Source organism: Arvicola amphibius, chromosome 4, assembly GCF_903992535.2.
Source record: "Arvicola amphibius chromosome 4, mArvAmp1.2, whole genome shotgun sequence".
Lineage (NCBI taxonomy): Eukaryota > Metazoa > Chordata > Mammalia > Rodentia > Cricetidae > Arvicola > Arvicola amphibius.
This window is the reverse complement of record NC_052050.1, coordinates 74,671,606-74,698,498: the sequence shown is the minus strand read 5'-3', so window position 1 is coordinate 74,698,498 and position 26,893 is coordinate 74,671,606. Positions and strand designations below refer to the sequence as shown.

The window sequence follows — 26,893 nt, the reverse complement described above, 5'->3', positions numbered from 1 at the left end:
CATCCTTCATGGCAGGGAAGTCAAGCAGGGGTGGGAAGGAGCCTGAAGCAGAGGGTCACATTGTACCCACAACCAGGAAACAAGAGAGCAATGAACGCATGCTGTGTCTCTGCTCTTTTCTCCTCGTACACAGTCCAGGACTCAGCCAGGGAATGGTGATGCCCACAGCAGGTGGGTCCTCCCACTTTAAATAACATAATTGAGATAATCCCCACAGTCATGCCCAGAGGCCCATCTCTTAAGTGATGCTAGATTCTGCTGAGCTGACGATTAACACTAACCAGCACGGTGGGTTCGCCTAAAATAACCAGACTAACTTAGAAGAGAGCAGATTCTACAAAGGAGAGACTTCTATTTGAAGGTAAGAGCGTGAATGTAAAGTCGCCATAGCCCTGGAGAATCAGGCAGGCAGAGTTTGATGCCAAAACTATAATGAGTTCAAACAGGGGGACTCATCTTTTATTATTCATGCCTCAAACTTTTCTGGGGTCTTCATGTTCAGATGCTGGACAAAAACCTTAATGAAACAGACAGTGAAGGTACCAGTTCTTAAAGACCTTCCTATCTGTTGGGAGAAAAAAAAGGGGGGGGGGGGGGGGGGGGGGGGGGGGATTCAGTAAACCAAACCAGATGAGGTCAAACACCATCAAATGCTGGATCAGTAATACAAAGGAATGACAAAACAAACAGCAATGGTGTAAGCGGGGGCTGTCACCCATAAGAGCCTTTCCTCCGTGTCATTTGAACAACAGACTTGAATGAAGCGGGGAAGATGTCCATGCAAAAACCTGTGTTATGCTCGAAAGTATCAGTGGAATTTATCTAAATGTATCTTAATGTGGAAGATACACTGTCACTTGCCAGCCATGAAGGCAGACTGTTCAGAAGGCTTTCCCAAAAGCCATGAGGCAATGCTCAGGTACCAGCAGTGGAGACAGTTATAAAGACATCAGGGACACTGGAGCCAGAGCAGAAGGGCACCAAATAGACACAACACTTTGACGAGAAGATTATGGGATCCGAAAGCTGCTTTAGGGTATGGCTGTCCTCATCCCTTACCTTGCCCGTCTGTACGGTTCGGAAAACAGCCAGATTCCTCAGCATCAAATCCATACCCAGTTGCATTAACAGCGGAAGAACCTTGAACGAAGGGATTGGGAAAATGGTTCAGTCTGTAAAGCAACTGTCACACAAACACTGAGGGCCTGAGCTCAGATTCCCAGCACCCATGTAGGAAGCCAAACTTACTTACACACTTATACACACATACTTCCTACACACCGAGAGAGACAGACAGACAGACAGAGAGAGAGAGAGAGAGAGAGAGAGAGAGAGAGAGAGAGAGAGAGAGAGAGAGAGAGAACTCTTTGAAGCCCAGTGTCATATCCTCTCTAGAGCAGTGGTTCTCAACCTTCCCAATGCTGCGACCCCTTAATACATTTCCTCATGCTATGGTGACCCCAACCATAAAATCATTTTAATTGCTACTCCATAGCTGTAACGCTGCTACTGTTATAAATCATAACATAAATATCTGTTTCCTGACGGTCTTGGGTGACCCCTGTGAAAGGGTAGTTTGACCCCCCCAAAGGGGTTGCCACCCACAGGTTGAGAACCACAGATCTAGAACAGGGGTCATCAGCAAGTTCTTGCTGTGAGGGACCACACAGAAAGTATCATTGGTTTTGTGGCCATATGGTGTCTGTCACAGCACTCAAATAACAGTGACGTGAATCCAGCAGTGGTCCACGTGGAAAGAAATGAGGGCTGTATCCACCTCACAGTTTTATAGGACAACAAAGTTTAACTTCAAACAGTCTCTCATGCTACAAAATATCTTCTGAAAGCCATGTCTTGCTGGTAGAACGGACAAACACAAACAGTGGACTGGATTTGGCTCAAAAGCCAAGGAGGCAGAGTCCTGCTCTATGAGACTGTCAAGTGACACCTCCCCCTCTCTCCACACTAAATTTCTGACGTTAGCATCACTCCTGTGGGCCCAATATAGGTCATACTGCACGTCCTGCACATAAACACCCCCCTTTTTTTTAATCCTTTCTGTGGAACTCCCCTGAGGACTCTAGGGTCTAATAGTGAGTACATTTTGCCAAGTATCCCCACTTTCCATAATGGAATTTAATTATTTGGCCTGAAAAGCATTTAAGCCTTGCCATACAGAGAGCCAAATAAATAAATAATGAAGGGGCACATTTTGATCGCACCTGCCGCAAAGATCTTGAAGGCACTGCTGCGCCTTCTTGAATATTTTATGGAGGAGAAATGTGACTGTTACCCGGTCATAAAAAATATACTGCTTTTTATACTAGGTCAAAATCTAGGGCCAAGAGTTCTGTTTTGTGGCAGGACACAGATGGCCAGACGGGAGAGAGGATGGAGGTATCTTTCTTGAAATCTGAAGGGAGCTATTTGTGGATGACGAGTCAGATTAATGTTTATTTGGTGCCTTTTTATTTGTTTTTTTTTTTTTTTTCCTGCCTCCCGACATAGCAGGCTTGAGAGTGTGCAAGCAGCTCGTGCAACATTCATTATTTACCACGGGAAAGGCAAGACTCCTGGCCTCTGACCTTCTATTATAGCGCAGGCATATTCTGGGAAGACTCGGGAGGCTGGCAAGCGCTTCCTGGAGCCAATAGCATGTACTCTCTGCTACCAACCCTGGAAATGTTGGAGCTGAGTGAACTGCAGCGTCACCCGGGCACTCCACATCCCAGAAGCAAGATTTCTGCAGCGTCACCTCCCATCCCATGAGCCATCCCCTCATCACCGCTACCCTTTGTCCTCGTGGATTATCAGTTGCTCTTTTCTCTTAATTTTATAAGCTTCATTATGGAAAATATTTGCAAATACAAAACGTGGAAGCGTGAAATCCAGCATGAAGCTCGGCGACTTCAGAGTGCCTACTCAAACTATATATTGAAGTTCACTGAGGTTTGGGGTCTGGTTAATTTTGGGGGGTTGCTTACGGGGGGGGGGTTGTTTGTTGTTACTGTTTTAAAGTTGCTTAAGTTCTGGCTGTAGGAACTACGGTAGTTTCCACTTTACAAATGAGGAAAGCGAAGTTAGGTAACTTACCCCCAAAGTGACGTGGCTGGCCGAGAGCCAAGCTGAAATTCAAACACCGGGTTTGCCTGCTTCCTCTGGGGCATAGTAGCAACCCTCTGATCACCAGGGCCCCCTCCCCCACATCTCACCAAGTTGAAGTGCAAGGTGTAAGCTGCCGTGGGCCCCACCCAAAGAAAATGACCCTTCCCAAGCCAGAGAGAGAGAGAGGTTGGGCATTAGCAAAGTTAATAACTAGCGTACGCAGGCGCCCCTTCCGAGAGAGGCTCCACCCCGCAGCTAGGAGATTAATTGATACTACATTACCATAGCATTCCAATGGAATTACACTTGATCTGGACCCCAGTGGAACAAAGGAATTCAACATGATTAATGCCTCGACTAGCAAGGGATGTCACAGTGATTTACCATGGCTTCGGAACCCTGCACCTGACCCAGGGCCTGGCTATCTACAGTGCAATCAGCTGAGTTCATTCCTTTGACAGAGCCACGCTTGGTCACAGCAGCTTAAGTTCCGACTTCCTTTTCCCTCTTTCCCTCCTTTTTTACCATCATCAAAGAGAAGGCCGACTCGCTCCCACTTCCATCCAAGACCAATAAAGTCGTTGAGGGCTGGGGGTAGATTCTGTAATCGCCAGCAAACCCGGCAAGGTAACCAGAGCTCCTCATAGGAATCAGACACAGGCAGTGGGCTACTCCAGCAAAAGCCGGAGCCCATCAGCTCAGCCCTCTGGCTCTAAACACTAAAGACACTCCTCCATTTCACTTTATTCTTCCTTGTCTAAACGGAAAAAAACCCTCTCTACTGGTGAGTCATTTGTAGCTGTAGGTGTGTAAAACATTTATATGAGGAGGAAGACAGATATTGATGCTCCGAGCCCAGCCTGCCTGTTCTGGTCTAAGAAGAGGTCAGGAGGATGACAGAATTGGCGCCAATGCACATTTAAGTAGAGACGGGCATCCAGAATTCCTGGACACCATAAAGGATCTATTATCATTGTGGTCACTCTCAGTAAGACTGATTTCATTACCATCTGTCTTCATCTACCACTGCATGGATAAATAGCAAGTATGGGGCCTTTCCTGGACTCTCCCAAGTCACCGAGGCCGAGAGGGAGGCAGTTACATAACCACGTGGTGTCCGACAAACCACCCACGCAAGGGGGAGAGCAGATGAGGGGAGGGGCTTGGGGAGGTGCTAGGGAGGGAGACAGAGCGGAGTGAGTTAACATCATTAGCTCCGCCAACTCGAAAATAAAGAGTTCAGTTCTCGGTTGAGTAATAATTCTCTTTTCAAGGTGGGTGATATTTAAGCAATCATCTCTTGAAAATTGGTCATTACCACCAGCTAATAACGGATGTGTTAGTTAATAGCCCAAGGTGAAACCAAGGGCAGGCAGCTCCTGCACGAACACACCAATCTTCAGTGACAGGACTCGGATTCCAAGAACGGGATTGCTATGATGAGCCCTGCTCTCTGATTTATAACAATGCCAATATCTGTTATTTTTTTTAAGTGCCTGCAATGTCCAGGAACACTTCATCACTGTGTAGGGCTCTGAAATCCTACAACCACGGAAGATGCTGTATCCAAGAGAAACACTCTCTGGTACTCTTCTGAGCAATGCCAATCCTAGGCTAGACTGGCCCTGGGTATCCTGTACTAGGTCAAACTGGGGAACCCAGGGAAACATTGTTCTGAGGGGCACAGGCATATCCTGATTCTGTTTTCTGTAGCCTTCGTTTATTTTTAATAGCGTATATATGCTTGTGTCTATGGGGGCGGGGGGGGGGGGGGGGGCACATGAATGTAGTACCTGAAGAGGCCAGAAGAGGGCGACAGGTCACTGTGAGTCACCCTGCTTGGGTGCTGGGAACCAGACTCTGATACTCTGCAGGGGCAGCAAGCACTCTCAACCAGTAAGCCATCTCTGCAGATCCCTGGAGGTGTATTTTCCAGGCCTTCCGTTATGATCTGGAAGGATAAACAGGAGGATGGGAAAAACATCAGAAAAAGAACGAGAATGGCTTGCAGCATTCCTTTCTGGTTTCATTTTTTTAAATTTTAAAAGCACTTAAACACTTCGATGTTTTTGTTTTTATTTCATTTTCGCCCTTGCTGACTGTTCACAAGAGAATCCTAAAACTCAGTCTGCATTATCTTATTCGACCCTTACGACAGCCAAAGAGGTAGGTGGCATGTGTCATAGTTTTTCCCATTGTCCCTGAGATAATAACTGATGCTCACAGAAGCTGGTTTTCCTGATCAATACCCCTCAGGAAAGCGCAACTCCAGATGGCCCAACTTCCGGTCCCACGCTCCTGCTACCCCGTCACACAGCTCTCTGACATGTGTCCCGCACATTCCGTCTTTTTTTGAGGAAAAGCCATTTGAGACGAGCTGTGGCTGGAACCTGACATGTTGCTGACATCAACAGAAATTCCATTGAAAGGTTAATACCTATTATGTATTATATTATATATGTTCTGTCCGGATCTACAGTATATGTGACTCATGTAACCAAAGCGTCTCAACTAAAAGTATTTTTAAGACAGTTTCTCTATATTTGTGTAAATGGTGTCCCTTTTTGACTCTTTTTCTTCTGTTGGTTTTGTCCTATTCTGGTTTAGTTTTACCTTATTTGATTTTTTTTTTCAGGTCTCTGCTGGAAAGGGTGTGGGTTTGGATAGGAGGGGAGGTGGAGAGGATCTGGGAGGAGGGGAACCACAATCAGAATATATTTTATGGAAAAAATATGTTTTCAATAAAAGAAGTCAAGTATCACACACAAAAAAACAAATCCTAAAAAATTTAAATCCTAGGACTAAGAAGGGAGATGGTTGGTTTAGTATTTTGTATTTAGAGACAGTGCATATATGTAAATTTTAATGATGGTATACTGGAGACATTTCCACCCTGGTATTTCCATGGAAATTGGCCTCCAACTCGGCATTACCATCTCAAGAAAAAAAAAAGAACCATTTTCAGGCCTTCATTTTCTAACGAGCTATACTTTCTCTTCCTGCATTTTGTGGGATAAACAGAAATCAGTAGGAGAAACCATATTTGGCAATGATATTACTGAATGCTATAAGCCCTCTCAGAACTGCCTTTCGTTATACAAACCCCCATAGATTTACACCTCAAGGCCGTGAATCAACAGAGAAGAACAAAGCAAGTATTTGACCGCATAAAAAGTTTGATCAGAAACAGCCAAAAAAAAAAATTTTTTAAAGTCCCCCCCCCACCAAAGAACAAGCCTATTCATTGCCATTTATCACCCTACGTACCAGGGATAAAACAATAGCCCCTCTGTTCTTTATTTTCAGCAGATATACTTGCCCATTGTCTCCCTTGGTCTCAGAACCAAGGCCATGTCCCTGGACATAAAAACCTACCAACCTGGACAAAGCATACGGGGTAATCAGAAGTCAAACCCAGTCTGTGCGGGTAAAACGCCTATCACGTATGCATCCGCCAGCCCTTGAGTGTGCTTGTAACCGCCTAGCAGATACATCAATAGCACACGGGATAATCCAACCACCTGTCCACGCGGGCGGTTCCTCATCTCATTAGTCTCTCTCGCTTGTTGTTATCCATGAGTTTCCGTGTGTTTAGGACCGTGATCAAGAAACGCAGTTACGAAACATTAACTTCCTGAGAAGGCCAGAACAAAGTCAAAAGCTAGAGAATTAGGGCTGCCTTCGGCCATCTCTACAGAAATACTCTACTGCTCCAAGGCTGAGCTGAAAATAATAATAAATTGTGCACGACCTGCTAAGCACACCAACATAGATAAGTAACTAGACTGTTGTGGAATATTTTTTTGGTTTTTCGAGACAGGGTTTCCCTGTAGTTTCTAGAGCCTGTCCTGGAACTAGCTCTTGTAGACCAGGCTGGCCTCGAACTCAGAGATCTGCCTGCCTCTGCCTCCCGAGTGCTGGAATTAAAGGCGTGTGCCACCACTGCCCGGCTGGAATATTATTTTAAGTAGGCAAAGATGTGTTACATTTGTTCATGCTGCAGAACATCACTTTAACTGTGGAAAGGTGTGTTACTCTTGTTTGCGAGGCATTTGTTTAATTGTGTAAAGCTGAGTCTCATTTGTTTCACCTTGCCTACCTAAGGCACCTGATTGGTCTAATTAAAAAGTTGAACAGCCGATAGTTAGGCAGGAAAAGGATAGGCAGAGCCGGCAATAAATGGGAGAAATATAAGCTTGGAAAATAGGGAACACAAGGAGGGGAGAATGAGGGACACTCCTGGGGCAAGAAGTCGGGCAGACACCAGACAGACATAGACAAGCAGTTAAAGCAAGATATACAGAAGAAAGGTAATAAACCTTGAGGCAAAGGTAAATAAAGAGAAACAGGTGAATCTAAGTTAAAAGGGCAAACTAGAAACGTGCCTAACGTAGGCTAAGCATTCAAAACTAATATTAAGTCTCTATGTTATGATTTCGGAGCTGGTTGGTGGCCTAAAAGAAGAAGCTTGGTACAGCTAGACAAGACTGGCAATGCATTTAGGGAACTATAGAACAGAATGCATAGCCTTGAACTTTATTTGAAATTCGTAATCCATACACAGTCTCTTATTTGGTGGAAAGAGTCATTCCTGACCTGTACAAAGCCTTTAACAATTTCAAGCAAATAGCTGAAACTCTAACAACCTTTATTTATTGCCTTTGTTCAAATAATGAAGAGACTATGAATCATCCAGAGTAGTCAGTGTTTTAAAATACAATAGGCCATTGCCACAGAATAGGAGCGCCCATCTCTTGCCCTCTGCAAAATGCTTGCCTCTGTGACATACAGTCAGTCACACAGCCCATAGCACTATGACTTGTTCAGTTCACCACTTAACTGCTTTGCTCTCCAAAAACACCTAATATGGCCCACTGCACAAAATAAAAGTTCAAGAAATCTGTTGTTGGGCCAACAAGATGGCTCAGTCAGTAAAGGTGCTGGCCACCGAGTCTAATGACTGGTGTTCAATCCCCAGGACTAACATAGTGGAAAGGAGAACTCCTATGAGTTGTCTTCTGACCTCCACATGCACACAAAACAAGTATATAGAAAGACAAATAAATGCTTTTAAAAAAAAAAAAGGCGGGGGATGGGAGTCTGTCGTAAGATGGTTTGTGACACCATAGTAGTGCCAAGACTTTTGTAATTAGACAGAGACATTCTGAGGATAATAAGAACTAAGAGTCCGGGTGCTCTGGAACCTTGAAACCTCAGTTAAGTGTGTGAGATTAGAAAGGATCTATAAGGAGAAGGGGTCGTTGAGTCAGTGCCCTTGAATCCAGGAAGGCAGAGCTGAGTCTTGCTTTCGGATTTCTAAGTAGGGTGGTCCAAGGCACGAGTATGCTTCAGTGTTGCACAGAGTTGGCCCTACATGCATCAGCTGCAAACAGTTTGACTTCAAAACCATGTGGGAAGCGAATAGTTCACATTGGAATAGTCAGAGTAGCATTGGAGAAAATGGGGAAAGTTTAAGAATTCCTAGAATCGTATGGAAGTGGGAACGTGAGATATCAGGTTCTGTGGGATGGCACAAAGGCAGTTTGCGCTAAGAAGAGGAGAGATGTTCACATATAAAATTGAGTGAGATCTCAGATGAATAAATTAATGACACATGTCAGAGTCTTGGAAAAACATACACAAGCCAAACCTGAAAAAAAAATGAAAGTAATAACAACTCTCTGAGCAAAAATGAACTAAATGAAGCCTAAAATAATGGCAAAAGGATTTGACAACAAAGAATAAGTTCTTTGAGAAGGCAAACAGGATCCACAAGCTATTAAGTAGTTTGAGGGCCAAAGCCTGGGCGCTGGCATCCATAACAAGCCAGGTGTGGCCAACCAGTCTTCAATAAGTCAATTAAACATATAATTAGTAGCATAAACAAAAGGGTCTCTATTCAATGTGAGCTTCAGGAAATTTTCTGTGACCCCCACCCAAGTTTATCCTCAGGGAACTAATGTGGGTTTGGGCTTAAGTAGAAGGCAAGAGGTATGAGTAACTAAGTTCTTGGTCATGGTGTGGTCCTGCCCATCACTGACCTACCATTGTAGGATCAGGCCTGTCATGCAAGGTGACCTGGTACATTGTCTACCATATGAAGTCTCTTCCTGAGAGGTAGGTTCCTCTGCTATAGCAAGCATCTAGCCTTTTTATAAAGGTATTTTCTTTTTATTTTATCTGAAGATGTCCAAAAATCTTAAATTGTTGATTCAATCATCTACTTCCAGAGGGCAAGAAAATATTTGGAATCTCTATTTTGTTTTAATGATTTTTACTTTATTTTATGTGCATTGATATTTTGCCTGCATGTATGTCTGTATAGGGATGTCAGGTCCCCTGGAAAAGGAGTTAAAAACACTTATGATCTGCCATGTGGGCACTGGGAATTGAACCCTGGTCTTCCAGAAGAACAGTCAATGTCACTGAGCCATTTCTCCAGGCCTCCAGGATCTATATGTTTATATATGCATATATACTGGTATGTATCCCTGTGGTATTTGTGTATTTTATGTGTGAGGGTTGGGGGTGAGAAACATGCAAAGGCAAGAAGCCAATGTCAGGTGTCTACTTCAATCTGCACTTTAATTAGGGGGTCAGGGTCTCACACTGAGTTGGGAACCCACGAAACTGGCTGGACTGCCTGGTCAACAAGCCGAGATTCAGCTATCTTCACTCCCCAACACTGCAGTTACAGGTATATACCACCATTCTGTGGATACTAGTGATCCAATCTTAGGTCCTCACGCTTGGCCAGCATTGCCCTCTGAGCCATTTCCCCCGCCCTATATTTTTATATTTTGTAGAAGTCTTCTCTCCCATCTAGTTATCTATCAGGTTAAGCACCTTTCTTTGCAGATAGAGTTTTGCTGCGATAGCCATGCTGTAAATGCTGTACTCCAGGGATCCCCCGGCCTCAGACACCCAAGTGCTAAGAGCTACCATGTCTGATCAAGTGAACGATTCTTGCTTTATTATTCTCATTATCACTTTATTCCTCTCTCTTGTTCTTTAAGAAATTCACACAATGTGTTTTGATCCTATTAACTCCCCTCCTCAACTCCTCTAGACCTGGTCCCCCTTCAAACTCCCCCAACTTTGTATCTTTCTTTTTCTTTTAGTAACCCATTAAGCCCAATTTGTGCTGCATATATTATACCTATGGAACACCCGAGCATGGTCACCCAGTTTGTGCTGCTTATATACCCTTGGTATACCAGAGCATGGTCAACCTATCAAGGGCATCACTCTTAAAGAAAATCAATGCTACCTCTCCCAGTAGCTATCAATTGCCAATAGCTTCTTAGCTGGGGGTAGGGCTTTGTGTCCACCTCCCCATCCGTGCTGGATGTCATCTGTCTTATGCATGCTGTTGTAAACACTACGAGTTCATTTCTCTTCTCCCAGCATGAGATTCCTAGGGAAATTTCAATCCTGGAGTCCGTATTTTCAGTAGTCTAGTAGCAAAAGGGAGAGACAGGAGTGTCTCTCTTTTGGAACACCTTTGCTCCTGCCAAGACAAATAAAAATTAGCTAAGAAGAGAGGGGAGATAAGACTCGAATTAATAGAATTACAAAGGGAAGGGGAGCTGTAATGCAGAGAGCTACTGAAACCCAGAGGCTTCTTGGGGTTCCTTTGAAAATATTTACTTCAGCAAAATAGAAAACCAAGACTTGTAGTTGTAGGAGGAAGGGGCCGCTTGTTGGTTCCCGGCCACCCCAGCTAGCTTAGCCCCAAAATAATCACACAGAAGCTGTATTAATTAAATCACTGCTTGGCCCATTAGCTCTACCATCTTATTGGCTAACTCTTACAAGTTAATTTAACCCATTTCTAGTAATTTGTGTATCGCCATGTGGCAGTGGCTTACTGGGTAAAATTCCCAGTGTCAGTCTCTGGCAGAACCATGGCGTCTCTTAGACTCTGCCTTCTTCCTCCCAGCATCCAGTTTTGTCTTCCCTGCCTACCTAAGTCCTGCCCTATCAACAGGCCAAGGCAGTTTCTTTATTCATTAACCAAGACAGAAGAACCTCCCACATCATTTCCCATTTCTCTTTAAACTAAAAAGAAGGTTTTAACTTTAACATAGTAAAATTACATATAACAAAACAGGTATCAAGCAAGAATTACAGTTACAATACTTCTATTTACTTTATCTTTTACCATAACTAAGGAAAACTATAACTATAAATTCTTCAATTCCATCAAAGACTCCATAAGGATATATTACCTAAGTGAACAGGAAATGCATTGTAAGCAACTTCTAAAATTCTAGAAATGGCAGAGACATCTCGCTGCCTGAACAGTCACCCAAAGTTTTTCTGTATCATCTTCAGCCTACAGGCCCACACTATCCAACATACTTTTCCACAAAGCAGGAAATTTCAAAACAGTTCAGTCACCTTCTTCTATATCCTGCAGAATGTCTCACAGACTCTTTCATGAAGGAAGAACCCCGAAGGATCATCTCACCTTTAGGCAAGTTCAGCAGTCATTTTTCTGTGGGTACTGCATGTCCTGTTCCGTAGTTCAGGCAAGAACAGTTTCCTACCCAAATGGCTAAGGAACCTCTTCTATGCCCATCTTCTTCTCAAAGTAATTGGTGCTGCCAGGATCAGATGTGTCTCAATATCATGAAAAGTCTTAAGTTCTTAAAACATTTTAAATGACATATTCTGTAGTCTTTGAAAGATATGAAGAATTCCTATCCATCTGAAATATATCTATGAATATCTAGAAAATCTTACTAACATGACTACAAGCTTGACTATTAAAGATGGCTATCAACCTATATTTCTTAATTATACATTACATTTTTAAATGAACTACACAATCACAATACCTTAATCAATATCAGAAATATATATACATATAACAAAATTGACCTTAAATTTGTATCAGTAAACCAAGATCCATATCAATGCAAATCTCTATAGCATGTAGTGAAAATTCTAATTGGTTTTAATAATAAAAAACCCCAAGTCAGATATAAGAGTAAATGCTGGCAGAGCAGGCAGCTACTAGTTTTTAATTCTATGAAATCCTCAAACCATATAGGGTATCCTATCTCTACAAGTCCTCAGCCTGAATCCTAAGCGCCTGGCTCTTCCTGCCTCCTATTCCTTTCTCTGCCCAGCCATACCACTTTCCCTCTCCACCCCCCTAGTGCTGGGGTTAATGGTGTGAGCCACCACCACCTGGCTGTTTCTCTTTTAGACTGATTCAATCTAGTGTAGGCCAGGGTGACCTTGAATTCTCGGAGATCTGTCTGCCTCTGTCTCCTGAGGTGTGTGCCACCACTGTCTGGCCTCTATGACTAAGTAGCGTGACTAGCTCCACACTCAGATCTTCAGGCAAGCTTTACTTGTTAAACCACAAACAAAATGTCACCACATAGACTTGATAAATGTCCAGTCTTATGTAGCCTGCCAAAGTTGAATGAGGAAAACCTAAAAATCCTAACTCTCAGTGGAAGTGGGAATGTCAGTGCAATAGTAAGCCTCCCAACAGACAAAAACCCAGGACTGAGCAGAGATATTGTTGAATTGTACTAACTCAAAAAGCAAACTGATACAGAAGGTCTTCAAACTCTTCCATAAAGTGCAGAAGGAAGGCTTCCATGCTCACATGAAGAAAATGCTAGCTGGATATCAAAACCAGGGAAGGAAAGGAGAAGAAGAGATGAAGAAGAAGGAGGATGAAGAGGAGAGAAAGGAGGGAGGACACGGGAAGTAGGAGGAAGGGACGGAGGAAGAGGAGGGGAGTCAAAACTATAGGCCATATCTGATGAACAGAGATACAAAATCCTCAACAAAATGCATGCAAATTGGATAAATATGTCAAAAAGATCATATATTAAGCCAGGCATTGAGGCCTCACATGCAGACCTAGCTCCTGGGAGGCAGAAGCAAAAGAATTGAATGTTTTACTGGAGCAGAGCTGAGCTACAGAGTGAAGTATGAGCTCAAAAAAAAAAAGCATAAAAAATTTAAAAAGTAAAAACCATGTACCATGATCAAGTTAATTTCACTCTAGGAATGCAGGGATGGCTCCAAGTACATAAATCAATAAATATGTAGCACATACATGACGGACAAAGGTCACATAATTTAACTTTTGACAGAAGTCAGCTTCCTTATATGAAAAAGTGCAGAGGATGTTAGCAATGGAGGAGCATGGCATGTCTTGGGTTTATTTTCTGTTGCTGCCCAAACCAGCTAAGGAAGAAAAGGGTTTATTTGCCCTATGCTTCATGTCACAGCCCATCACTGAGGGATGTCAGGGCAGGGACATGGCCTACACCCTGCTAACTTGCTCTTTTGCTTAAGGTCAGTCACATTACTTATAAAGCCCAGGCCCGTTGGCTCAGGGATGGCACTGCCCACAGTGAGGGGGCCCCACACACAGTGAGCTGGTCGTCCTTCATCAATTAGCAATTAAGAAAATGCCAGCATAGACATGCCCACAGGCCAGGGCAGTGGAGGTGATACTTCAGTTGACGTTCCGCTCTTCTTAGGTACGTCAAGTTAACGAGAGACACTAATTCCGACACGCTGTTTCTAAACAACAAAGGCAAACATATAGCTAAGCTGTGCTGAATGACAAAAATCTAGGAGTTCATCTAAAACCAGAAATGAAATATGTCCAGCTAAGGGCAACCAACCAGGGGTCCGAGCCATTATCCTGGTTAGAAAATAAATAAACAGCTTTTCTGTAGCCGGGTCCTTTGGTCCTTTTCAAAACTCTGCCTTACTGTCCCCTCTCTCTGCCATTGCAACCAACACTGTCTTGTGGTGACACAATTTCACCATGTCAAAGTTCCGAATTAACTGAAGAGGCCAGGGTATCTTTCCAATTCTAAGATGTCATCCCCTTTCACAAAAAAAAAAAAAAAAAAAAAAAAAAAATCAATAATTTCAAAACAGCCTTCCAAAAAGTAGCAAGGCAACATCGCAGCAAGTGCATACATTATATTATTATATTCTAATGGAGTGTTTCCGAAGTGGTAAAATGTGGTTGTGAGGAGGGATACATCTCAGAATCAAAGCAATGTCCTAACTCCTATGAAGACGCTAATTCAATTAGAGCGCGATTTCTCCATATTTGAAAAGAAATAAGATGCTTTTTGTGAATCAGAGGGGTGACAGATCTTTCACAGGCCCTGATACAACAAAAGAGCTGTGGACTGCTTGTTCCAGAGACAGCGTCCCAGACCCTCTCTTAGGCTCACAGACCATGGCCTAGCCTTTCTTTTTTCCTGGCTGGACCCCCCACCATCCTCATTTTGCAAGGGTTGCAAGGGAAGGACACACTCGGTGAGGCCTGGGAAGGCAGGGGCGATAGTGACCACTTCACAGTTCTAGCTGCCAGCAGCTGCAGAAGTTTCCACAAAGGGTTGGAAGAGGGACCACCCAAGCGCTGAAGAACTGGGAAGTACGGTTTCTTTGAAAAATCAATTGTCCCCAAGCAAACGCTTCTTAGAAGAGAGTGAGAATTCAATCCTGCTAACGAATCTCCTGGTACACGCTGCTAGCCCACTGCAAGGTGGCTAAACCGTGAAGCTGGCTGCTGTGGGTTCCTTCTTCGCCAATAATTGCTGTCTCCACTGGGAGCTGATAAAATCATACTGAATTTGAGGTTGCCCAATAAGAAGTATCTACTCGGGTAACTACTCAGGATAACTCCAGAATGACCAGATATCTGTGTCGTGAGTGCTTGCTAGCAATCAACGAAGTCTCAACAAGATGGTGTGGTGGTCATGAGAAACTTTGAACCAGTGAACTCAGGGAAGACAGAAGCCACTGTCCAGTAACCCTTCCACCCTCAGCATGACTGTCCACGGTTTCGGTTATCCAGTCAACCACGGTATGGAAATATTAGAAAATTCTAGAATAAGCAACTCATAAATTGAAACCGTGTTCCGTGCAGAGTAACAAGATAGCATCTCAGGCCTTCCTGCTCTGCTCTGCACGAGGTGTGAATCACCATTTTGTCCAAGGCATCCTCTTTGTGTGTGCTAGCCATCCATTACTATGCATGGTACCACACCGAGACAGAGGATATGATATATCCAGAGAACTTTTATTATAGAATATTATAATTGCCACATTTTATTGTTCTTACTCCTTTACTTGCCTAACTATAATTTTCTTTTATTTTATTGTTCTTATTTCTTTAATATGCCTAACTACTATTTAATTTTATTATATGTACCTATCTCAAGAGAGGAAGTAGATGCAAGGTTCACAGCACTGTTTCAAACAAGTTGGGCTCTTAGATGTATGGCCTACAGGTAAGGGGCCACTGTGGGTGGGGGTGGGAGGGCCAGTGGAACACGGTACAAAGCAATTTTGCCAAGAAATTTTTCTAGAGGAAACTGTAACTTATTCACCATTTATGAACTACTAGCAACTATAAACCAGAATCACAAGTGCACTACCAATATTCTATATTCCCAGCCCCAAAAGCTATAAATCAAAGAGCTAAAAAAAAGATGTATACTGGTCTCAGTGAACATTAACATAAAACAGGAAAAGTTTTCAGGTTCACCTAAGTCAGTTAATTTTTTGAGGGGGGTCAGGGTGGGGGCACGCACGTGTGCAGCAGTCAGAGGACAATTCCCAAGAGTCAGTTATATTCCTCCACCATGAGGGTCCTGGGGATCAAAGGTTGGGGGTCAAACTTGGGTCATTATTCTTGGCAGCCAGCGAACCATCTTTGCCCTCTGAACCATCACCTCGGCCCTCGCAAATAATTTTAAAAACGAGTACATAATTTAGCCATTTTACCTTCAAGCACATCAATGTGTGTTTTCCCGTTCATTTACACATTCTCGGGGTGTGTCTATGAAAGTGCTCATTTTCTTTGGGCATAAACTAAATCCGCAGTGTAATGACGTGCCATTAGATTTCCTTGCAGGTCACTAGGACTTGAAGGACTCTTGTGACAGGACAAAACCCTCGGTTTTCAGGGTTGTTACATCAAGCCTTTGCTGTCCCTCCCACACTCCTAATCTGCTGCTCATTTTTAGTGGTCTCCTTCATGGGCCTTTACAGAGTGTTCACCCTCATCTTTCCACATTGGCTGATTTCACAGCGAAGCTACATATACCTAGAGATCACTGTAGGCCTCAATGGCAGCCTCACATGGTCTCCGCATCCTGCAAAGTACAGAGCAGTGCGCTATCACAGAAAGGGGGCGGAAGGCTCAGCTCAAACGCCTTCTCCGCCTCTCTCTCCCAGTGTAAACTTGAGTAATTCAGTTCTGCTTTCAGACACTCCGGTTCTCCCGTGGTAAAATGCTAAGACAGCGTGAGATCAGACGATTTTAACCTATAATCCTAAGAGTTTTGTGTAATAACTCTTCCCAGCAGGCAGATCCTCCATCTCCATAAAGAACTCACAAACTCACACTCACGACCCTGTAGGAACAGAGGCCCGAGGCTGTCTACTTGATGTCAGGCTTCTGAATACCATCTATTTCCTGACCTTAAAAAGATAGTGGAAACATGCAAATGACACTGATCAGCTTTAACGTTCTCTGATTCTTCCTTTTATACTACTGTTTGTGCAGAAAATATCGTTAAAATACAACCCTTTGATATTGCCCACCAGACCTCCTGGAAATCTGAACGCTCGAGTTACCAAAAGCTGCTGGAAGCCAGGCACAGGGGTACACACCTTTAATCCTAGCACCTGGGAGACCAAGGCAGGTTGATTTCTCTGAGTTCGAGGCCAGTGTGGTCTATATAGTAAGTTCTAGGCCAGCCAAGAGTCTCATATATAGTTAGACCCTGCCTCCCAAAAAAAAAAGAATCTTGCTAGAATTAAACCTTGGTCTTCATACAAACAATTCTGCATGTGCTTATGATTTAAAATATGTATCCTAATTAGTGTAGAACTTTTTAAGAAAATAAATCCTGGCTGCATGATATTAAGTGTTATCTTCCAACCATATTCCCGCTTACAGATTTGTTTCATTTTGATTTTAATTTTATTTTAATTTCATTTTAATTGACTGGCTGAGACAGGGTTTCCCTGTGTAGCCCTGAGCTAGAACTCGCTAGATGGAACAGGGTAACCTTAAATGCACAGCTACCTGCCTGCTTCTGTCTCCTGAGTGCCATCTGCCGGTTTTTACCTTTAGAGCTTTACAAAGGAATTTAACATTTTATTTTCCTGGTAAGACCAAGTTCAAGCCAAAAGAGCAAGAGAACAAAGAAAAAAAGCACCAGGACAGGAGAAGGCTCCGTGGGGTAAAGTGCTTGCTAAACAAGCATGAGAAACAGAGCTCAACCCCAGAGCGTGCACTTAAAACCCACTGTGTTGGTCTTGAGAAGCAGAGATGGCAGATCCCAGCAGCTTGCCGGCTAGCCAGGCCAGCCAAATTGGCAAGCTCTGAGTTCTATGAGAGACCCTGTCTCAGAACCAAATTGTGTGTGTTTGTGCGGGGTGATAGAGAAAAACATATGATGTCAACTTCTGGTCTCCACATGTGTGCATGCACAGACCCCACTCACACACATACACACACACACACACACACACACACACACACACACGAGGACATAAGAAGATAAAGACCACAGCCTGAGAAAGACCACCCGAAGTCAGTTGCCTCCAGCAGTCCAAGAGTTTTTTACTAAATGATTCTGTAAATCTAAAGAGGTTTGAAGCATTTAACTAGTTTTTAACGTTAGCAAATACACACAGTCATCTGCGATGCTTTCGTTGCATATCTGTAACCTGATAAGAATGCCCCATCATTGGCACTCACAACAATTTAATGGTTTAGGTGGATTATATTCCTTAGGGGCGGAAGGCAGCTACAATGCAAGTCTCAAGTTCCCAAAGTTCAGATAGTTTTAGAACATTAAAAATATTTCCCATAGGAAGAATTAATTTCTCTCAGGCCAAAAAAAAAAGGAGAATTTCTTCAATTAGTCCCATGTTTTGGACAGAAACAGCAAAAATTCTTAGTCCCATAGGTGACTTTTGCAGAAAACCTTAAACCAGCACTTTCCCTAGAGACTCTATTCAGGTCTTGCTAGAAGTGTGTGAACAGAAATACATGTAGGCAATTTACATATTCATTACACACAGTTTACACAGACTGACAACGGCCAGACAGTCTATTCCCACACTCTTTTCAAGTTCACAATTTATTGCTGCTACCTATGAGTTGGTTAGTTTGAAAGTTGGTCTATCTATGTTGCTGCTTCTTCTGATGCCATTACTGCTCTGGGTCCCCTGAGGGACAGGCACAATGCTTAAATTCATAGAACCACACACAGAACTATGAAATATGAGAGCGGAAAGGGTTCTGTTCTCCACCCCTCTGACAGGCAGAATTAGGCAAATACTGACAAAGTTATCCAAAATATTTCTGCATCCTTTCAAAGGTGGTTGAGAGATGTCATCTTAATGGCAGACAATGCATAGAACCCTTCCCTCCTGAGAGCTGGCATAGTGCATGGGCTTTGGAATTAATAATTGGATACTGGCCCAGTTCTGCTCACTAATTAAAATCATGCAAGTGATTGAGACCTTCAGAGGCCTTAGATTCTCATCTGTGTAGTGGGAGTCAAAGACCTTTCCACACGGGTATGAAAGTGAGCACAGGGCCCTCCACGCATTCATAAGTGCCCAGACATAGTTCATCTTTGTTTCAGAGGACTGTCCTTTGCTGTGTGCCTTTGGGATCCAATAGCATCCAAAGAAATCCTGTAGGTAATTGCTCCTGAGTAAATTTAATATATCATTCTCATGCTCCATGTCAGCATAAAAACTAAGGAAATCCGCAGGGTGGGATTTATATTTTTCTGCACAAAAATTAGCTAAAATTATTCATTCAATAGTCAAATCACCAACTTCCTGTTACATCCCATGTCATCATGGCCTTCTGTACCACCTCAAACAGTGTCCATGGTTATCAACCCTTTCTCTACATACTCAGCAAAGCAAGGAGCCGGAAATGGTGACTCATGCCTTCAATCCCACACTCAGGAGGCAAACGCAGGTGCATCTATGAGTTTGAAGCCAGCCTGGTCTACGTAGTGAGTTCCATCCAGCCATAACTACATAGTAGACCCTGACAATTTCAAACAATGTTTTAAATAAATAAATAAAAATAACCACATTGTTGACTGAGGTTTCTTGTCCTGCCTGGTCCTGCAGCCATTAAGTCCCAAAGAATCACAAAGAGGTCTACCTTAGCTCTGCCCTATCAACAGGCCAAGGCAGTTTCTTTATTCATTATGGTAATCACAGCACACAGAGGGGACTCCCACATCACCACATGAGGGGGATGGGGAGATGTCTGGGTAGGTAAACTGCTTACCATGCCAGCTTGATGACCAGAGATCAGAGTCCCAGCATCCAAGTTAATGCCTGGGTGGGCCCAGAGCCTGGCTGTAACTCCAGGGCTCAGAAAGTGAAGACAGGAACCCTGAAGCAAGCTGCCTAGACAGACTTGCTCGGAATACCTTTTCTCAGTGAGAAAGGTAGTGAGCAATCAAGAAAGGAATCCCACATGCTAGGTTTGACAGGCACATGTCCGTGCATGCGAGAGTACACGCTCACATTCACTTATACAGATGGAAGCTCACATACATGCAAGCATGTGTACACACATACATACCACGCATGCATATGCACACAAAAATAAAAACAAAGGAAAGAACCACATAGATGTAAGCTGTTTCTGGGATAGAAGTATAATTCAACATCCCTCCCCATTGGTTCTTCCCCCACCCCAACGGCTCTTCTCCCACTGTCAGCTCTCCCCCCCCCCAGCCCTGTCAGTTCTTCCATGTATTAAAAAGGGGAAGGGGTGGCTCAAGAACCAAAACTCAGCTGTAGAAGGAGAGAGAACACTAAGCCCCGTCCTTGGCTGCTTTTAATTTGAGGCATTTCAGTTTGGTTCTTTCTCAGAGTCACTGAGGGCTAATGGTGACTGTGCCTAGATGCATTTCCCATGACGAGCAACATTGGCTCATCACTTGTGGTCCTGCTGGGGTGCCAGTGTTTTTCTTTCTCCCAAGCTTGGGGGTGGGGTAGGGTGGGAGGGGACTAGCACGGAGTGCTTACACTTCGTGGGACATTTGTTTCCAATTTTGCAGACACTGCAAATGTGGTTATTTTTGTAGCTCTGTTAGGAGAGTGCCTGGCATTTGGGTTTTCTGGTTGGAGTTAATTATAAATCATTAGGGTTCTGGTGCCCACAACAAAGTCCCTGGACCTTGAAGCACAATTGTTGGTGATTGCCAGAGTTCTACCCAGAGCCCCCGCCTCTGGCTAAATCATTCCAATTCTCATTACGGAGGAGGAGGGGGAGGGGCGTTATTTTAAGATGTTTTCATTGGCTTTTAAACGTAAAGCTTGAGTCCCAAGTTCTCCTTTTTTCCCAGAGCAAGATAAACTTTGGAGACTGTAAATCATGGGACTTGCGTGTCATTTGAAAGGATCCATGTTTTAAAGCCGGCCCAGGCAACCTCTCCGATGGCTTAGAGAAGTGAAGAGACTTGCCTCTGCATGGCAAAAAGGGCCCTTTCAGTAGCACTGGGTCTACGCCCAGATCTGTTGCTTCAGAATGATAAATCACGTCTGCTTTCACCCACATGCACTCAGCCACCCCCCATTTATAGAAGCAGCCCTGTGATATGACCGGTACCTTCAGAACCAGTTGAGCAAAACTAGCAGGCCGAAGATGACAACTCTTCTCCACCTACAACCAGTCCCATTTCCTGCGGACAGTCAGAGACCCATAGCCTCCAGCTATAATGGCTTATCCATGCATCCTGCAGGACAGCACTCACTGTCCCAAGTTTCTGCCATTAAAACGCCTCTGTTCCTACAGAACTCTGTCTCCAGCCAAAGAACAGATGATGGATCTCATTTTCAAAATAAAGACCTTCGTTCACACACTGATTGGACTCCAAGCCAAGGCTCAGCTCCCTGTGGCTCCCAGCTCTGTTCGTTACTTTTCGCAGAAGGCATCTAGAAATAATAACAATAATAGGTTAGACACATGACCTTCGTTCTTTGCTAATGAAGATCTCTCTTATTCTCTCTTTCCCACTTCCAAATCTGGAATCACAAGTTTTACTATTACTCAAAGAAAATTGAAAAGGGAAATCAAGCCCGGCCATGGTGGCTCACTCCTTTAATCCCAGCACTCGGGAGGCAGAGGCAGGCGGATCTCTGTGAGGTCGAGGACCATCATCCTCTTATAGATCTACAAGAGCTAGTTCCAAGACAGGCTCCAAAGCTACACAGAGGAAACCCTGTCTTGAAAAACAGAAACAAAAAGGGAAATCAAGTCTATTAATATCTTCATTTTATTTCTAATTCGTGAAAACAGACTTTTTAAAGTCAAGGTTGCAATTTTAACACCAAAGAGATGATGGGAGGAAGAAAGGGATGAGAGGATTCATGGTGCCAGAGAGACAGTTGAAAGCAGACTGATGCTGACCCCCTGTCAAAAGGTGTTCATCTTGGGTTTCAACTGTTTCTTGGGGAGGCTTTCTCCAACCTGGTCCCATACCCCTCCCTTTGGTGATACTGGTAGTATCTACAACCACATTTTTATCATCCTCCTTCCCCCATGGGCTCTGTTTTCTGGGGACAGGAACATATCTGTCTTGTTGACTCCATGATGCCAGCTCCTAGCATGGTGGATTGTCAATCAACCTCTCCAGATTGTCCCCGAGGTGCATATGTAAGGTAGCGTGATCATAGGCAAACTGTGATGGGGTTGAGTGAGTGTGTCCGCTTGTTTCTGCCGGGTTGTCCTTGCCCATTGACCTGCTTCTATGGGTGGCAGATAGAGCTGCATCTCCAGGCAGCTTCAGCTGGGAAAACTCCAGGTGAGAGGGTCCTATCAACTTTCATTAAAGCAAATTTGCTAATGCTTCCTCCCTCTAACCTCCTTACTGTCAAGACCCATTTATGAAACAGAAGGCTTAAGACTATAAAAGATTAATCAGGTTTTCTCTTTTCTTGAGAGGGTGAAAATGCAGCTTCCTTACAGGGTTGCTGCAAGATGCTATCACTCCCTGTTCTGGGAAAGACGTGCCTCTTCCACTTAATGAGTGAACATTTTCTCTGGGTTCTGTCTTCTTGGAGTATCTCATAGCAACAGGCAGCAGCCTCGGGAAGGAGAGTGGCTGATCTGCAGCTCCCAAACACGGTGGAGGAAGAAGGAACAGAACGGTAGAATCTGCGAGTCTAAGGACAGACGCGGCAGGGTAGCAGCAGCTCTCTCCTACAGTCAAGGAAAAGGGAAGGGTTGTATTGTAAAGATTAATGATTCCTCAGAGGAAAGCAAGAAGATGTAAAGCAGGATTCAGAAGAGGTAATGGACGAAGCAACTCGGTAGCTAGGCATGGTAGTAGCGATATTCGTGAAGATTAAGGGAATGGAACAGAGGACTCAGAATTAAACCCCAACCACATTCCTCATGAATGTACCAACGGCATAGGTCAGAGAAACAACAACATCTTCAAATGGTGCTGGGAAAGCGAATATTTACATGTAGAAGAATGAAACTCAATCTCTCACAATGTACAAAAATCAATTTTAAACGTGATCAAATACCTTAATGTATGGCATTAATCTTTGCAAGTAGAGGAAGAAGGGGGGACACTTCAAGTTATGAACATGGGGAATGGCCTTCTGAGGATTCCAGTAGCCCAGGAAATATTGAGCACCAGCTAATAGGGCAACATCAAATGCAAAGATTCCACGCAGAAAAAGAAACAGTTGAGAACATAAGCTACTGAGTGGGAGGCAATCTTCCCAGCCAGTCACCCAGCAAAGGGTTAATATCTGGACTATATAATGAATTTGAAATTCCTTACGGCCCCAGAATCTACAGAGCTGGACATGCCGGCACACACTTGTGATGCCAGTAACACAGAGGTGTATCGTCCCTAGCTTGTCTCCTAGCCTAGCCTACTTGGAGAGCCCTCCCACCTCCCAGTCGGTTAGAAACCTCGCCTAAAAAAATATGGTGACAGCTCTTAAGAAACACCTGAAGTTGATGGTTGACCCTCTGCCTGCACACTCACTTGGATACATGCGTGTGTACGTGCACCTTTCTCCTTAAATACAGCCATCCCATATCCCTTTCTTTACATTTTAACATTTTAATTCTCATTCAAACTGGTCGCTGGCAACAGTCTGTTTCTCAAATGCCAATCTCCAAGCTAAGAGTCTGACCTGGGCTGCTCATTTAAATTGAAACAAATTCCAATAACAAATCATGGGTTATTGATAAGTCCATAAACTTCTTAACAAATATAGTGATCAGAGTGGTGGGTATGGATGGCTGGGTGAGTTTTAAGGAACAGTACAGCGACATGCCTCCTCAGGGAAGATAAAGGCAACATTTCCTAACTCCGGCATTTAGGAGGTAAGAGCAGGTGAAAATGTTAACGCCCCTCATTGGTTCCCACAGGGGTTATTAACTGTGATTAAGGATGCAGAAGAAAGGTCTCCTTTGTTCCTGGGCAGATTGACCACTCCCCTGTACAACACTGCTGGTCAAGACTCTGCCTGCAGCTTCTGTTCCGGTAGGTACATACCCAACCTTCCCTTCAAGACGAGGCACGATGTGTGAGAGATGGTGACTAAGAGACACTCTTCAATCAAACCCAAATGGGAACTCTGAGATGCCCCAGAGGCTTTAGCCCAAGGGTATGATCACTCTGGGATACTTCTGCACTCTTTCCACCAGGGCTGAGCCGGTTGTGAGGGAGGCAGCCATTGAGGCCCACACACACATGCTTGCCTTCTCCCCTTCCTGTCTTCCTTCCTTCCTTCTACCGCCTGACAGACTCACAAGTCCTAGTTCAGATCATGCTTCCTAGAAACGCACCCTAAAAATGAATCTTCTAGCTTCACCAGTACAAACCAACGCACTTTCCAGACCCTGTCCTTCTCTGTGACACGGTTGTGTCGCTCCTGATCTGAGAAACGATCCCCTCCAGACACTTCCAGACAGCAAGGCAATGGCAAAATCAGCAAACGCACCCTTTGCTGCTATAAAGTGCATTCGAAGCCTGGACACCATAGGACAAGCTGGTCTTTAGCTTCTTTTAAACTTGGGAAGAAAGTTCCATTTCAACAACAGAAGCAGCTGCTGAAAGCAATTGGGACATAGACCAGCCTCTCAGGAAAGTGCAGTCGACCACCAAAGTGAGACACAGCAGAAGTTCCTCAGGGGGTAGGGACCGTGTCTGTGCTTAAGGTCTGAACAGCAACACCATGAAGAAAGACGTCGACTCTGCCATGTTAACAGAGAAATACAATGTAATTAAACTAAAAATTAGTAGTAATATTTTTCAATATTTCTTATGGGAAATTAGATAAGTAGTAAATCTAGGATTTTATGTTATGAAGAATGTTGTGTTAAAATAATAAAAGTGATCAGAGTAAATTAGCCCTGACAGATATGAAAATATAAAGTTACATTAATTAAAGCAACATAATACTGGGCCATAAATACACATGCCAGTGGACTCTGAAATTGTATTGAAATTTAATCTATGATAAAGAGGTATTATTCCTGAAATGTCATGCACACAATGGGTAGCCATTTGGAGGGGAAAAAAATCAAATCCACTTCTCTAACCATAAAGTAAAATAAATCACAGATGGGACAAATATTTAGATGTGAACTATGAAAACCACGAAATCTGCTAGGAAACAATGGAGAAAATTCTTGTTCAATCTTAGAATTGGGGAAGGCCTCCTAACCATGGTGTTTAAGTCAGATGTCAATGAAGAAAACTCCTTTGTCTGGTTTGAGACAGGATATATGTAGCGTGGGCTAGGAAGAAACTTGCCATCCTCCTGTCTCTGTTTCCAAAGCTCTAAGATTATAAGTGTGCACCAACACATCTGCATATAAGAAGCCACTCTCAAATTTGAATACACACACACACACACACACACACACACACACAATTAAATCTTGCGTGGCTTTCACGGCAAACCCAAAGGAATGCATGATGGGTAAAACAGGAGTCTATTTCCCAGTACATAAAGAGCTCTTAAGGATTAAACAAAATCGACAACTTGATGGATACAAGCAGATGGTCCAACAGAGCAACTTTAAAGGGTCTTAAAAGTTCAGCTGGGGGCTGGAGAGATGGCTCAGCGGTTAAGAGCACTGCCTGCTCTTCCGAAGGTCCTGAGTTCAATTCCCAGCAACCACATGGTGGCTCACAACCATCTGTAATGAGGTCTGGTGTCCTCTTCTGGCCTGTAGGCATACATGCAGGCAGAATACTGTATACATAATAAATAAATAAATCTAAAAAAAAAAGTTCAGCTGGGTGTGGAGGCTGGCATTTAATCCCAGCACCAGGGAGGCAAAGACAGGCAGATCTCTGAGTTCTAGATCTGCAGTCTGGTCTACAAAGCAAGGCCAGGACACCCAGGGCTACCCAGAAAAACCCTGACTCAAAAAACCAAAACATTACCAGTTTTGTTTATAAGAAATACACGCTCTTAATACAAGTGCGGTTAAAGTTATAATGAAATACCATGTTTCACCTATTAAACTGTGCACATATAAAAGCTGCATTTGTTTTTTGTTTTGTTTTGTTTTGTTTTTGTCTGAGACAAAGCGTCACCTTGCCAGATTCACCATCCAGCTCTGGATCCTCCTGCCTCAGCTTCAAGAGTTCTGAGGTTAACGTTATCAGCTACCAAACCCTGCTCCACATGCACCAGTTTTATATTCTCTGTTGGAGAAGATGCTGGGAGGCAAATAATCTCATACATCACTAGCATAAATCCAAGGGTCAATAGTAACTGAAGTTCTATGTGCACATACCCCTTCATTCAGCCATTTTACATCCGTGGGCAGTTCCGAGCTTTTAGTGTTACAAAAGTCAGTAAACCTTCCCTACAAAGGTCCAAGTTATAAATGCCGTCTCTGTCTCAACAATTATGCTGTTATGGTAGTGTGACGTTAGCCTCAGATAACAAATGTACGTATGAGTGTATCTGTGTTCTAATAAAGCTTTATTTACAATACAGACCATAGATGGAGTTGGCCAATGGTCATAGTTCATCGACTCTGCTGTAGAATGCAATGGGTACAGGAAGGCTAGTCGGTCCCCTCACAGTGACTACAGGCTGTCGCAAACGCCATTACTTCCCCATAGTAAAATACTTACACTAGAAATAAGAGGCAAGCACTGACTTGGGAGCCGCAGGTTGCATTTTGAAGCCCTCTTTGACGCTGGTGAGCCATTTGACTAACCTCTTCCTGGTGTGTCACACAAGCTGTATGTCCAACTTCTCACTCGTGTGCTGAAGAACTCTTTTTGGCTGCAATTCTGTCCTGCCACTCTCACCAGTTAACGGCCGGCTGTGATGAAGTTAGAGTCACACGCATGGAACATACGATGGCAGAGCTGCCGTCAACCCGAATGACCTGAGTAGGACAGAGTAGCCAGGTCCTACACACACTAAACAGTATTTCAAACCAGACCAGAGGGAAGAGTCGTTTTTGCTTAATAACCTCCCGAGAAGTTAGCGTTCCTGATAGAATGCGTAAGCAGTTTTCTGTGAACTTTAATGGGACTAAGGTTTGCTCTGGGAAGCCAATTACCCACATGTCCAATTACCCATGCACACAATTGCCAACTGTCAGTCAAGGGTCTACTGACCCTTAACCAGACTTTCCTTCCTGCACCTGACAATGACTGCCTAACCACACTCTCCCACCCCGGAAAAGGTGGCCGCCAAAAGAGAATTTGGGAAGTGGCTGTGC

At 43.8% G+C, this 26,893-nt stretch overlaps 1 long non-coding RNA gene across 1 annotated transcript; it reads right to left on the bottom strand.

The window, feature by feature from the left end:
• Positions 1-1,059: 1,059 nt before the first annotated feature.
• LOC119811252 lies at positions 1,060-10,513 on the bottom strand. The gene is made up of 3 exons (XR_005284958.1): positions 10,376-10,513; positions 4,899-5,056; positions 1,060-1,140 (listed from the first exon to the last, which is right to left on the bottom strand). It is a non-coding gene; the product is annotated as an uncharacterized LOC119811252 (long non-coding RNA).
• Between the last annotated feature and the right edge of the window lie 16,380 nt (positions 10,514-26,893).